The 15,200-nt window shown below is 29.8% G+C and overlaps 1 protein-coding gene and 1 long non-coding RNA gene across 5 annotated transcripts in view; one reads left to right on the forward strand and one right to left on the reverse strand.

The window, feature by feature from the left end:
* Positions 1 to 15,200, forward strand: part of LOC142327840 (uncharacterized) — a 145,350-nt gene that overhangs the window by 96,504 nt on the left and 33,646 nt on the right. The window lies entirely within an intron of this gene.
* Positions 1 to 15,200, reverse strand: part of LOC142327841 (uncharacterized) — a 180,756-nt gene that overhangs the window by 80,258 nt on the left and 85,298 nt on the right. For 2 of the 3 annotated variants that reach the window (XR_012757107.1, XR_012757108.1), the window contains exons 2-3: positions 14,008 to 14,196; positions 12,362 to 12,526 (exon numbers count right to left, since the gene is read on the reverse strand). This is a non-coding gene — a long non-coding RNA (uncharacterized LOC142327841). Of the gene's footprint in view, positions 1 to 9,190; positions 9,322 to 12,361; positions 12,527 to 14,007; positions 14,197 to 15,200 lie in introns of those variants that run through there. The other variant, XR_012757109.1, reaches the window with a different exon arrangement.

The following is a 15,200-nucleotide window of genomic DNA, read 5'->3' on the forward strand; positions in this document are numbered from 1 at the left end:
GCAATTAAGTTTTCAAAGCATTTCTTTGCGCTTTGCTAGTATTTTCTTGTTCCATACTAAGCTTCTGACATTTTGGTAAAAACTAGAATTCTTAATTTTTTCACATTTTCTTTTTTTAGATTGTCATCTTATACATTTATACCAAATGATATAAATTCCTCCACCTGTATCTACTATTACTAATGTTCGTTATAAAGAACAAGCAGCATTAGATAAATTGTCTGCGGTCAAGAGGTGTGGAGATCTGACCAGTTCCTTTCTCCTTTAGAACCATAAGAAAAATTTGTAATACTTACGATGATTTAAAAGATAATGCTTACAGATACAAATACTTAATTTTATTACTAATTTTAAATATTATATAGAGCTTGAACAATTATAATTTTTTATATTTATCTGTTTTTCCTTTTGTAGAGCTGAAATTAACGTTACTGTAAAGGAATGGAAGAAATTCATAATTTAAAATTCAAGTAATCTTTAAAATTAATCAAAACCGTCTTCTTCCAAAAGTAATTTTCTGCGATTTTGTTAATATTTAGATTCAGTAAAGCTTAAAAATTCTCTACTATGAATATTTTATTATTTTTTTGAGGTAGGGCCCTCCCTACCTCACACAAACCCGCTGCATCATAGACTGAATTTTTAAACGAAATACGTTACTAAGGTACTGCATTAACAATATAAAATGTATGAATTGTTTTTTATTTATTTTATAATTAAATTTCTCTAGGCAATTTTTTAACAATTAAAACATTTTACAGCAAATTTGTATATACTTAATTTTAAAATGGATTTTTTTTAAGGGTTTACAATTGTGAACGTAATTCCCATCTTAAGAGAATTACAATTTTTAGAACTTTTCTTTCTTTTCCTGGTTAGCCTCCGGTAACTACCGTTTAGATAATTCTTCAGAGGATGAATGAGGATGATATGTATGAGTGTAAATGAAGTGTAGTCTTGTACATTCTCATTCGACCATTCCTGAGATGTGTGGTTAATTGAAACCCAACCACCAAAGAACACCGGTATCCACGATCTAGTATTCAAATCCGTGTAAAACAATTTTTAGAACTATGGGATTTGGTCATAACTTAATGAGTATAAATTTACAATACTACAAAAACACGCACGCGCGCATATGTGTATATGTATAAACATAAACCCGGTGAGCAACTTAAAACCGGACCGACTATAAAAATTAATGAAAATATTTCTTATTTGTTCTGTTTCGACCAAAAATCGTAATTTTCTATACAAAAATAGTAACTTTTAGCAATTTTTATACAAGGGAAAGAAAACATCTGGCAAAATATTGCATCATTTTCCCACCTTTATTTTTGTTGTATTAAATAATTCTTTTAATAAGGTTAATATTCACAAAAGTTAGTTTTTTACGTCGACAGAAAAAACTAAAAAAAAATTTCCGATTTTTTTAAATTTCCTTATTCTGTGAGGAAAATATACGAAAAAATTATTTATAAAGAAGTGATCTCTAACAAAAAAATAAATTAATTTCAAACAGAATTGTTTAAAAATATTGAAAAAAATATGACTTTTTTTGAAAGTAATGAAAAAGAATTCTCATTTTGGTTCTGGAATACGGTATAATATAAATTCCAAAGCTACTTTAATTTTAATATCCCATTAAGTGATGAATAAAAATACAAAAAAAAGGATTTTTAATCAAAATTAAAAGAATTAGAGCCAAAAACGAAACAAAAGAATAAATACATTTTTTTAGAGATGGGGAATAAATTTTAAGAAAACTTTTCTAAAAATATTCATGTGTCGGTTAAGCGTAACAAATTTTTATTCTAAATCTAACACTCCTTCAACATAGGCGAAAATAAGAAAAAGAGAATTAAAAAAATTTTTCTGCATTTTAGGTCCCAGATCTATAATTTAGAAAAATTGAAACTTTCAAAAAATCGTTGAAAAATATTTTGACCGAAGGGAGATAGAACGAAGAACAAAAACATACATATCAATTTTAAGAAATGGTGTTGATTTTTGAAAAAAAAAAAATTTGCATTAATAAAGGAGAGACAGCTAGATTAAGGAATTTAATCTTCTGATCTCGCCTACCAATTTAATAAATGGATTATCTAATTTTTTTCTTCATGATAGATAATATTATTTATCGTGCAATATTAATAGTTACGTACCTACGAATAGAAAGGTAAAAAACTTCGAAGACAAGCGTGTGAAATTGTAAATATGTATGATGAAGAAAGAATCTTTAGCTATAAGAAAATTGAAAAATGACAAGCATTCAATCGCTATACAGAAGTATGAAGAGAGAGAACTTGCAGCTGTCTGTGACATTTCCAGGACTCAGGTTCAAAACTACGAAAAGAAAAAATAGAATTACATTGAAAAGGTTAAAATAATCGAAGATGAATATTGGAGCTAAAAATCGTTAATAAATTCTGTGACAGAATCTTTCATTGTCTCTTTATGTAGACAGTGATAATAGTGACAATTAGACTGAAGATAATGAGGAAAGCGATCTAGCTAAGGAATTAAACGTATAATTTATTTTCAAGTAAGTAATTAATGTTACACTAATTATCGCAATATTTTACGTGTAATTAGTAATAGATAATATTTTGTCACCCATTAATGCATTTTAAAACGTACAGCTCAAATTAGCAGACTGTATTTCATTTCAAAATTGTTGCATTTATTTGTTAAAGATAGAACAATTATTTGGTAAAGGGGAATACTAAGATCAAGGAACATGTTTTTATATTGGGTAGTAATCAAGTAATTGGGTAGTAATTTTTATATTGGGTTGCCACACCAAGCTTGCCGTTACTTGACGGCAACTATACAACTATTAAAAATGTATCACACGACACATAAAAAAAAAAACCTTTACTTATATATAATACACCACGAAATTATAGCTGTAAGAAAAAAATATTTTTTTTTTAAATATTCAAATTAATAATTTCTATAAAATTATAACACATATAGACAAGGAAACATAATTTTTCACCATAATATTTCTTCCTTATATCAAAAATTATAATATAAAAATTTGATTACGTAAAATGAAGCAATACTCATTATTAGTCAGAAAGAACTGTAATCACGAAAAATGTGGTGTGCAAAATTGAATGAATATATATCAACCTACACTACGCACCTACACCAAGATTCTACAATTTCACTCATGACACTTTTATATATGTACTTATTACTAATATTATGTTCTTTACCACACAACTAACCAGTAAATAAGCTTTAAAGCTATCAGTTTTATATTAAAGAAATAATAAAAACGTAAACTGCTAGATAATTGTGTACATTTACAGTAGTCCTGCTCGTCAGTATAAAAAAAAAACTTGTTTTACATGTTACTTCATTATCATCTGGTTTTTTTATTTTTTTTTTTATTAAATTGTTTAGTGACGCATAAATGGTACATACGGTTACATTATCTACAATAAAGAACGGTGGACAAAACAGATGTAAAATATTCAAATGCAAAAGAACCGAATATGGTAGAGTCACGGGTTTGGAACGGTGCAGCGAGTGTAAATTATGCCGAATGCACGTCATATAGATATTACATCATACATAGTTAAGGGATATGATGTAACAAATACAAACCGGAGACAAGAAACTGTTGCGAAATACTCCATTAAGTATGTTATATCAACTACCCGAGGTCTCTCCCTCTGGTCATAGCTGTTCCGGTCAGGACAAATAATATTGTTGGCGATAATTGAAATACTAAACATTTTTTTTTTCATTCGTTGGCCTATAATTTAGTATAAAGCAGGTTCCTTTTTTATGAGTTCTCGCACATTTTGTTTTTTGTACGAGTAAATCATAAAACCAATAGCTTTATGAACAATAAACATTGGTCATTTAACAAACTAAGTTTACAACGTAATTGAATTAAGTAAATATTAAAATGAAATGGAAAACGAAAATGTTGAGATTAATTGACAGCGGAAAGTTTAATTAGCGCAAAAAAGCATCTTGTATTATTATCGTAACCATTGTTTTCAGGGACGCCGGACCTCACTGACTGTTGCCTATTGACGAGAAACTCCGCCATATTCACAAAATATTTTTTTTCAAATTAACTACAATATATACAATATATATATATATATATATAATAAACTTAATACTTACAAAGTGCTACGATGTACTCGGATGCATAATTTTGGTTTTTAATTCTAAAACTCTCTCTCTCTCTCTCTCTCTCTCTCTATATATATATATATATATATATATATAAAACTAACCGTTGGAAAAAAAATCAATTTAGATAAGAGAATCAATTACAGGTACCACTTTATAAAGTTATTTTATTGAAAATTTAATTTACTAGACTGGAAATGAACTTAAAAAATTTTCAAATCATTATTAAAATCGTTATTTTTCAAATTTGAGAACTATTCATTTTGAAACGGAAAATTTTATGAAAATTCGGTACACGTCATTTAATAGCAAGAAATCTTACTCCGGCAGAATTTCATAAAAATTTGATAACGCTTTCCGTAACTACCGTCACAAACGTATAAATGAATGAAATTCCAAAAGATCGAGTTAAAATAATAAATCGCTTAGCTCTGTCAAAAAATCAACTTAATATTTTCAATAACATCAACGCGCATTGAGTTAAGTATCAAAGTTAATTTTACAATACTGAAAGCTTGAATTTATTTTTCTAAACAATTTAATTCTTAGAATACACGATAGAAGTCTTTTGTGATAACTCATGGTTTGTTCGAAAGTCCTCCATAATATCTAAAAATAGAACTGGAAAGAGGGTTGAAATTTCCACTACCGAAAGTTCAAGAAGCTGTATTTTGAGCCTTGGGTTCTTTGAAAATACTGATAACACTGTTAGTTTCGTTGAATTCTCGTCAGTTTCCACAAAAATTGACATCACTTATGCTTGATACCAACCACATCTGTAGCCCCCTATTATCTCTGCATTACTTCTATTACATTTCTAGCAAGTCTAGTATATCTTTTTTAGAGGCAAGATCAACTCGAAGTATTTTTAGCCTCCTCAGATTCGGATTTTAACTCATCAAATTTCTACAACAATCACTTCAACGGAAAATGGATTGAGAATTACGACCATGCAAACTCTAACAATACTGAAATTTGACGAAAGTGCGTAATACTAAGCATTTTACGACATTAACTAATGAACTGTTTAGGACTACAAGATGCATTTTATATGAAATCATTTTCAACATCTTTTACAAATTTTTCTATTAATCTGTAACGTAATTATTCTGTAACGGTTTATTATGGTTTTATACGAGTAGAATAAAACTAAGTGCATAGGGGCTTTCCGAACGTACTATAATACAATCTTATGAGGAATCGTAAATATTTTCTATATTTCAAAAAACGAAGATAATATGGAGATTCCGGGTTTGATTCCCGATCAGGCATGGCTAAAAATTCATTATCATTCATCGGTAACTGTAAGTGGGTGTAATCCTTTTGTTACTATATAAATAAATAAATACTATATGAAAAATCAATGAATAGAAAATGAAGTACTCGAGGAGTGGAGTGGAAATAGGAGTGGAGTTGATTAACACGTACTGATTACAAAAATTGATTACATCATTTACAACCATTATGTTAACATCAATCATTAGTAAATTAACAATCACTTTAATGTATAGTTTTGTTGTATATTAGGTATCATAAATTGATCTCAAATCATCTCTTACTGCAATAGTAATTGAGTGAAACGAAGAAAAACTGTGAGTTCCTTCCTGGGAAACGTAAGTTAAAAAAAAAAGATATCTTACTATTTTAGATCCCGAATATGATAAAACCTTTCTCCATATCAATATATGTTCTACATACAGAATTCCGTATCATACAACCTGAATTTTAGCACTAAAATTAATAACTCGTTGTAATTAAATTTATTTAAATAATTAGCAGACCCAGTAATTCTTCGCTACTGCTAGATTTGAGTATATAAATAGATTAAATGACACAACTGAAAGTTTGATCAAATATTAACAAAATGAACATTACGGAAATTTACAAATTAACATTTTCCTTTTCCCCTTTCTACCAATTTCCCTTTCCTTCCCCATTTCTATTTTCCTTGTTTCCCTTTCTCTTTCCTCCTTTTCCCGTGTTTTCCCCTTTTACATTTCCCCTTCTTCCCTTTTACCTTTTCTGATTTTTCCCTCTCTTCCTTTCGCCCTTTTTCCCCGCGAGTAAATCGATCCAGTAGTTTTTTAGTTTACAGCAGACACACATCTCGGAAACATTGAAATGAAATCGTAAAATATTTAGTAAAGCGTGTGTTGCTTTTACGTCCAACATTTAGCGCTGTTTTTTTTAAAAATGCATGTTTTTACCTGTCACAGGTGTAACATCTTAGGTATATAAAAACACGTGCGTATTCGAATGCAACGTTGTGTCAAAATTTCAAAGCAATCGGTGAAGAACTTTCGGAGATTTAAGATTTTGAACAAACGAACATTTACATTGTTATTTTTATAGATTATTATCTAATGATAACCATTTATCCCACCCTGAAACGGTCGTAATAGACCCCACAGTGAATATATTCCTATTTCAGTTTTAAAAACGATACAATACAATAACAATACGATAGAATTTCTCTGGATATTATCCCATTTGAAAACTGCATCAGTTCATGGTCCTTGATGGTTCTTATTTTGTTTAGAGTGAATTAAATTCGGCTGAAAAATTTAAGCCAACCTGGAATTCTGATATATAAAAGCGAAATAAAATTTAGAAAAATTCTTGGTTTTCTATTTTGTCGCCATTCTGTTACGTCAAATTTAATATGTAAATAAGTAGAAAAAACGTATAATTTAGTTACATCACGATCAACAAGAATGGATTTTAGTAAGACACTACACGTAATGATTATTTAATTGAAACAACAGGAAATTTGTAACAAGCACTCGCGAAAATAGAGTTTAATTGTCTAAGAATGTAATGCAATTTCGCAAACAGTATCAACACATTATCTACATTAAAATAATTTGGGACACTGTTTCACTGTTTAATGAATTAATGAATATTAGTTCATATTAAACTAGGTCTATTTATTTAACCCACCGGGTTGGTCTAGTGCTGAACTCGTCATCGCAAATCTGCTGATTTCGAAGTCGAAAGTTGTAAGGTCCAAATCCAATTAGATATAAAAGTACCTTTATACGGATTTGAATAGTAGATTTGGATACCGGTGTTCTTTGGTGGTTGGGCTTCAATTAACCACACATCTCAGGAACGATCGACCATTTCTTTTTTTTAACCTCCGGGACCAACGTTAGGTATTGCTTCAGAGGATGAGTTGAATGAAAAGTAGCGAATGAAAATGCCATGCCTGACTGGGATTCGAACCCGGGACCTCCGGATGAAAGGCCGAGACGCTACCACTCGCGCCATGGAACGGTCCATCTGAGACTCTTCGTTCCATTACATTCATACATATCATTCTCATTCATCCTCTGAAGTAATACAATATGGTGGTTCCGGAGGCTAAACAGAAAAAGAAAGAAAGCCCACTTATTTAATATAAATCTCTAAACTCGCCTTACCGATGCAATCAATTTGTAATTTATTCAGATGAAACTTTTAAAACACAGCATGCTTAAAACAAATTTCGTTATCTTCTATGAAATGTTATCAGTTGTACTGTACCATTCTTAGTTTTCACTATTTTTCTTTAATATGAATTTGTTTTAAAAAAAGGCTGGATACTGTGTTGTTAAACTTTTCTGGGTTGCAGATGTAACTTAAAATTTTATTCATTCTCTAAAAAAACAAAAAAACTGAATATTTTATGCCTTTTCTATCTTATTTAATTTGCAATTTTATTATTTACTAGCCAGTAAGAGCTCGTTTCGCTTAACCAGCGGGCTCCGCCCCCTGAACTCCCGACAAGTTCATTATCTTTATGGTTGTGAGAATATGAAATATTTTATATATATTCATTAAAAAAAATATATAATTACTCATTTTACTTCACTATATTTCTGTTGTTATGATGACAGAAAAATAATGAAGTAGAAGGATTAATTTTTATTTTTAGTGAAAATCTTTAATATCTTAACCTCCACGGGAGCTAAGGCCTCGATCTATGGCTTGAAACCTTCCCTAGGATAACACGAATGTTTTCTCAAAATGTTAAAGCAATCGGTGGGTTGATTCTCGCGTGATGATGTTGCAAACAAATAGATAAACTTTCCTATTCGCGTATAAGATTAAAGAAAGTAAATTAAAAAAAAAAAAATTATATTTGTTATTTAAAAAACGTTCATCCTGGATTGTCATAAATATACTTAAAATACATCAAAAGATCGGATTTTTGGTCTTTTGAAAAAGGGAATTATCCGGTATTTTTTTTAAAAAACTAAAAAATTTCATCCTACCTTTATAACGCTTCATTTAGAAAATAATAAATATTTCTAGTGATTACGTGTAGGCAGAAAAATATTACAAAATTCTATTAATTTCTACTTTCAGGGATCGAAATACTATGACGTGTTCTATAATAAGGTTTAAAAAATGTTCTCGCACTGTTGCAAGAACATTTTCATGATCAACATAATGATGAAACTATGAGAAAATAAAAAGTAAGAAATCTTTAGCGAATTTCTTTTTTTGGGTTGATAAAGTTTTTATTTTTATCACGGCATTATTTTTTCATAAGCTCAAAAACACATCAAGTAAACTGTTTTTTAAATTCCTTTCCCTTCACTATCTAGCGTCACTATAATGTAGAAGGAGTATCTCCTCCCATCCACCTATTAGAAATTGTATCATTATTTTCTAATAACAGACATCTACACCGGATGTAAAAGTGTCTGTAGGTTCCTGATATATGAAGCAAAGTAGACGTCATTAGGCATACAAAAATAATTGAAGAATTTTGCGACAAAATTTTTTTTTGTTTATGGATTCAAAGGCCTCAAAACGTTCATAATTATTTATATTCTTACATCTTCAAATTCCATACAAAAAAAAAGTGGCTTACTTATACAGAGCGTTCGGAAAGTTGCTGTGCACTGGAATTATGGGAGTGTAATGACGAAACTTTCTTAATTATTACTTAATATTTTTATTTCATTATTTTACAGAAACGGATATTACAATAACTGGAATACTTTATAAAAGGTGTTGAAAATGACCTCCTCCAACATCAATACAAGACTGCATATGTTTCAATTTGTTTTCAAACACTTTAAACAGCTGATACACTTTTTTTTCTTTTTGTTGGTGAAAAACATTTTTATGTTATCATCGCCAGGAAAACAAAAATATGAAATATAAAATCTAATAAAACAATAACGAAATAAAAACTTAGAGAAGAAATTTTAAAACAAAATTACTAAAATATTAAAAACAAAGTAAAAAACTTAAACTAAAATATTACACACCAAAACATACTACTCTAAAAAAATTTAACAACACTATTAAAAAGAACGAGTACGAAAACACTAACACTTCGGAGAAATGAAAACACCCGCTCCAAACTTCTTTATTATTGCCCAGGATTTGACGAAAATTCCTGGGCAATTTAAAATTACGATAACACCGCATAACATATGCAATCCATGAGGATGTTCCGCACAGTCAAACGGCACTTGCATCGTACGCATATCGGTGCATTTTCTGCTGACATCAGATACCTGTGAGTACCTCTCGTATGCACAGCGACTTTCCGTACACATTGTATTAGACTGTTCGAGTCAGCCTGAATAAATTTTATTTTAAAACTTACTGTCCCTTGATATTGCATTCCGGCTGTTATTTTCTTGTTGACCTATCTGGGTCTGCCAAGGTAGGAAAGTAAAAATTTTTACTTACAATACAATGAAACATATTTGTCTAAGGGTCCTGAATTAATAAACCCCAATTAATTAAAAAGATCTGAAATCTTCCAAAATATCATATGATTCGATGAATCTTGCCAATTTAATGCGATTCTTATTATGCTAATTTAGTAGCAAGCTGCATGGACTATTGCCTAAATCTCAAAAATATGAGAAGAATTTGATCATATATTAATCTAACCCTATAAAAAATATCATGAATTTTTATGAGGTTGATTTAGTTTTTCATATACCTGTACTCAAAAATCACACATTCACCACGTTGATCTACATTGACATTTTTAATTTCAAAAACTTGATATCATTTTTCTAATATTTTAAAAGTACATCCAAAGTAAGAAAAACTTATATACGAACTTTTATATCTTTATAACTTTTATAATTTTATGAACTATCTTATCATTTCTGATTCTATATGTACACATATTTTTTATGCTTATAAATTTCCATTTATTGCGCTTAAACGATTAAGCAAACTTTCATGAAAGATGTATAAAATGATTTTTCATAATTCCAAGTGTGTTGCTAACTGTTATCATTTACATGTCTAAACACTTCTGCTGAAACTCTTTTACTTCTAAAAAAAGAAAAAAAGAGTTGATCGAAGCGCACAAGTGAATTGAGGCTGAATCGTACGCATTATTTGACAAAAGGTGATTTTTGTTAAATTTTATTATTGTCGAGGTTAAACCAAAAAATTATCTTATTCCTCACGTTCTTACTTTTATTTGTTTACTGACTTTTCTTAAATTTTTGTTTATTATTTATTAGGATTTACTTCAATAATCTACTAAACAGTGTTCTTTTCATATGGTTTACGGATTTGTAAATGTTAATTCTAAAATGGTTATAGATAAACCAGAACAACGGGTATGATTATTATTCTTTCAAAATGGGTAACAGATGAATGATACCCAACAGCGAATAGAGACCAATCACGTATTATAATTTACGAACAAAAGTAAATTTAAAAGATCTGATGTCGATACCACATGACTTCCTTGTACGCCTATAAAATTACATATATATATCTTTTTTAAAATGAAAATTACGTAAAATTTTATTACCGATTCTAAATGATAATTCTCAATTAATATTAAATAATCAAATGTTTCACCAAATCTGTTACAAATACACATATGTAATAATGCCTATTAAATTACGTATACATATTTTTAAGAGTATATAAAATTTTAGTTTACTACTTCGGATTTTTTAATTTATTTTTTGATATTATTTAATTATTAATTATTGTATTTTTTTACTATCACGGGTTAATAAATAAATAAATTAATAAATCAATATATTTAAATTAAAAAAGGAAAAATTAAAAAAGTTAAAAATGAAAAGCAGATGAAGTCTGATTCGAACCGATGTGCCTTTCCCTTCTAAGATCCAAATATTTCATTAATTAAAATTTCATTTGGTTATAACTCCAGAACCAATGAAAGTGGAACCAATAAGTACTACTTACGACATATCGTTGAAATGCTCTCAATGAGGGCTTATTACTGCAGTTAAGAAAAAGTCAAAAATCCAAATTTTCTTTTTGAATTTTTGGTCTTTTTTGGACACTTTTGGTTCAGTCGATTGCAATCAAAAAGGAAGGTCCACCACAACTAATGTTACAACAGTCCTAAATCCAACATTTCAACATCCTACGGCTAATCGTTTTTGAGTTATGCAACATACGTAGATACGTAGATACGTACATACATACATACATATACATACGTACAGACATCACGCCGAAACTAGTCAAAATGGATTCAGGGATGGTCAAAATGGATATTATTGAAATCTGAAAAACGAATTTTTCGCGATCACAATATTTTCTTTAATTCGTACAAGGAAGTAAAAAAAGCACTTAAATTTTAACAGTTGTATTCTTGTATGTAATATAATACTCTGTATTATAGTACAGTTATATACAAAACTAATTTTTATTTTGTTATAACAAAAAGGACATAAATAGTGCACTTCAGTCACGAAGCATAACTTATCTACGCCACAACTATTGTGAGCTTGACCCACGTGCGCTACGACCACATAACCGTACATAATATTTTATTTTTTGTTCATACAGATGTTTATTATTACATCCGTTTTAATTGCGCATAAAAAAAAAACCTGTGTAGATTAATTAAGAAAACTGCTAGCCCCTTTCTCCAATAAGATATATTACATTATTTTTGGACGTCCATCAAATAAGGAAATAGTGAATATACTATAATATAAATTATCATAAATAATTCATTTAAATTTCTTCATTCTAATAACAGTAGTAAAAATGTAGATAAAATAATAAACTTAATACATAAAGTAAAAGTAATAAAATAAATCAGATAAAGTATATTTATTGGATCATCATAAAAAACCAACGAAATTAATTTGATTTATAATTAGTTTTAGTTTAGTTCTAACTTAAAAAATAAAAGTGTAATAAAATTTAAATAATAATAATTAGTACATATTATTACCGTATTTTAATGCCCACGAGAATCCTGTTTCAGAATGTCAAGGTGGAGTTGCTTGCAATTAAATCCCTCTCTATTAAAATTATTGTAAAATATACTTTCACGGTCGTGCAGAATAAATTCGTTAGATACAGCACGTACAGATATTGATGAGTACATCGGTAAATCCTGATAAAAACAACAGATGTGCAATTATTTAAAATGGAAAATAATTTTATATGCCTAATAATAATCATACATCAATTTACTTCATTGTATAAAGTAATTTTTATATTAATAATACATTTTTTATGTCAATAATATTAAACATTCATTCAGAAGATTTTAGATTCGAATCTCGGTTATGTTTGTCATTTATCACACATTTTTAAAAGTTATTTTTTGACTTAATATTGAAATGTAAAACCTTTACGTTAAATGTAACCGACATGGAGCTCAGGATATGGCGATTTAAGTGAATACAAGAATAATCAAATATTAAAGTAAAAGACTAAAATAAGAATTGTACAAAACTAATAATAATTTATTATTAATATATATCAAGGAAGAGTGGTTGGCAGGAGCATAATAGAAAGGGGCAGAAAGTATGAACAGGAGGGTTCCTTTAACTCAACAGACAGCATCTTCCGGATTGATGTAATACGAAAACGGGACCGCTTTTTTCCCGTGGATAAAATAAAGGTATTTTTTTAGTGATAAGAATATCAGACGACCAGACGATACCAACACGTCTGGTGCCTTTGGAAGAATTCCCTCCCTCGCCCACCTCCCCCGCCAAAAAAAAGATCTGAGTTGAATTAATGCAAGAAACCTGTACCTCTATCACAAGCTTACAAGCTTAAACGTTTTTTTTCCAATGAAACGCAGAAATAATATAAAAAATATTTTTTGAAAATATATGGGATCAGATAAAAATTAAACATGACAAAAATAGAATTAATGTATTAACCAATAGATTTAAAAGATTTTCCGTAATATACAGCAGCTATTGTAACAAAAACTTTATCACTTTCCCATCAAAAGCTTTAAAAAGGTACAGAAATTATGTATATGTTTCTCAGATGTTTCAAATTTTTGGAGGAAAAATAATTAATTACCTTTTATAGAGCTGTTATTTAAGTTGGAAAAAGTAAAATTGATTTGATCAGTACTGGTGCTCATCTATTTAGGTGAAATCACCCGATTTTCCAAAGGATCACGATCAAGATAGGCTCCTACTATTTGAAAATTCTGAAAGTATTTATTTTCCTGAAGATAAAAATAAGTACTTTCCTTTGAAAGGAATATTTATTTCGAAATTCCTCCGTACATGGATAGTCGTTTCTCACCACATACTACGTTTTCTGTATTTTGACCCTACTACTGTAAGTTCAAAATACTATATAAACTAATACCGTAGGGTTCATACTGTAGAAGACGGGGGAACTGTTTCTTGTCCAATGATACATTAAGCTACAACGATAGATTAAGCTTAATAACTGAAGTGCAGACTGAATAAAGTTGGGCCTCTTAATCTTTACTACATAAAAATCCAAATGTAACCGAGAAAAAAAGAAATAGGAATATATTTATAATCAGGTCCGCCTTGAGGCCGGACCTGATTTTATATTAACCCAACCCCAAGAGGATTCAGGAAGAATTATTCATACCAGCATTTCTTCCACCATCTCTGTAGGGATGATCTTGACCAACATTGTGGACACAATGGCCCGTTCGGTCCGCAGCATAGTTCAAATGATAGTATCTGCAGAAAGCACGCCAATTCTCTCCAGCATGCTTCCCTTTGCTGCAGAAACCGATCGCACACGAAAACTGTGTGTTCTGCGGCGTCCTCCTCCCTGCAATAGTCACATAATTTATAATACAAGTATCTAATTTATATTACAAGTAAATAATTTATATTATATAAGCATAATTTATATTACAAGTATCTGGTTGAAAAGAAGTTCTGAGACCAATTTTTCTTAATGAAATGTTCTTGTATTGTCAGACTGTCGCATAGGCATAAAAAAACTATAATACTTTGTAAAAATCCCTTAAAGCCCTAGCAATATAGCCATAATTTTTAAAATTTCACAAATTTTGTATGGTAGCCAAGTAATCATAGTTTTCTTTTATTGTCATTGAATGAGCTAAAGGAAAAGATGGTCTTTGGTTTACATTATGTAGTAAGACTGTTTTTAGGCTGTACTTAGGGGAATCTATGAAAATACGCTACTCGGAAGGGATATGTTACATATTAAGTTCATTTATTAAATCACCAATATCGCAACAGACTGATAGCGATTCCTTTATAAAAACGTGAAAATGTAACAATCAGTTTTCGGTAAACTGAAAGACGTGTATTTTTATCAAATTAGGTTCTACTGTTGAAACCCACCGGGTTGGTCTAGTGGTGAACGCGTCTTCCCAAATCAGCTGATTTGGAAGTCGAGAGTTCCAGCTTTCAAGTCCTAGTAAAGCCAGATATTTTTACATGGATTCGAATACTAGATCGTGGATACCGGTGTTCTTTGGTGGTTGGGTTTCAATTAACCACACATCTCAGGAAGGAGAAGGAGAAGGAGAAGGAGAAGGAGAATGTACAAGACTACACTTCATTTACACTTATACATATCATCCTCATTCATTCTCTGAAGTAATACCTGACGGTGATTCCCCCCCCCCCCGGAGGCCAAACGAAAAAAGTTCTACTGTTGACGTTTCGAACCTTTATGTTTTGACAAACCCAGGCCATATACCAAATCACTTAATTCGTTTTGGGTTATTAAATGAGGCTCTCTGGTGGTTGATAAAAATGTAGGCTCACTACTAGTGATATCAGGAAGTGGTGAATCAGATC

The sequence above is a fragment of the Lycorma delicatula genome, chromosome 7, assembly GCF_047948215.1.
Source record: "Lycorma delicatula isolate Av1 chromosome 7, ASM4794821v1, whole genome shotgun sequence".
Classification (NCBI taxonomy): Eukaryota; Metazoa; Arthropoda; class Insecta; order Hemiptera; family Fulgoridae; genus Lycorma; species Lycorma delicatula.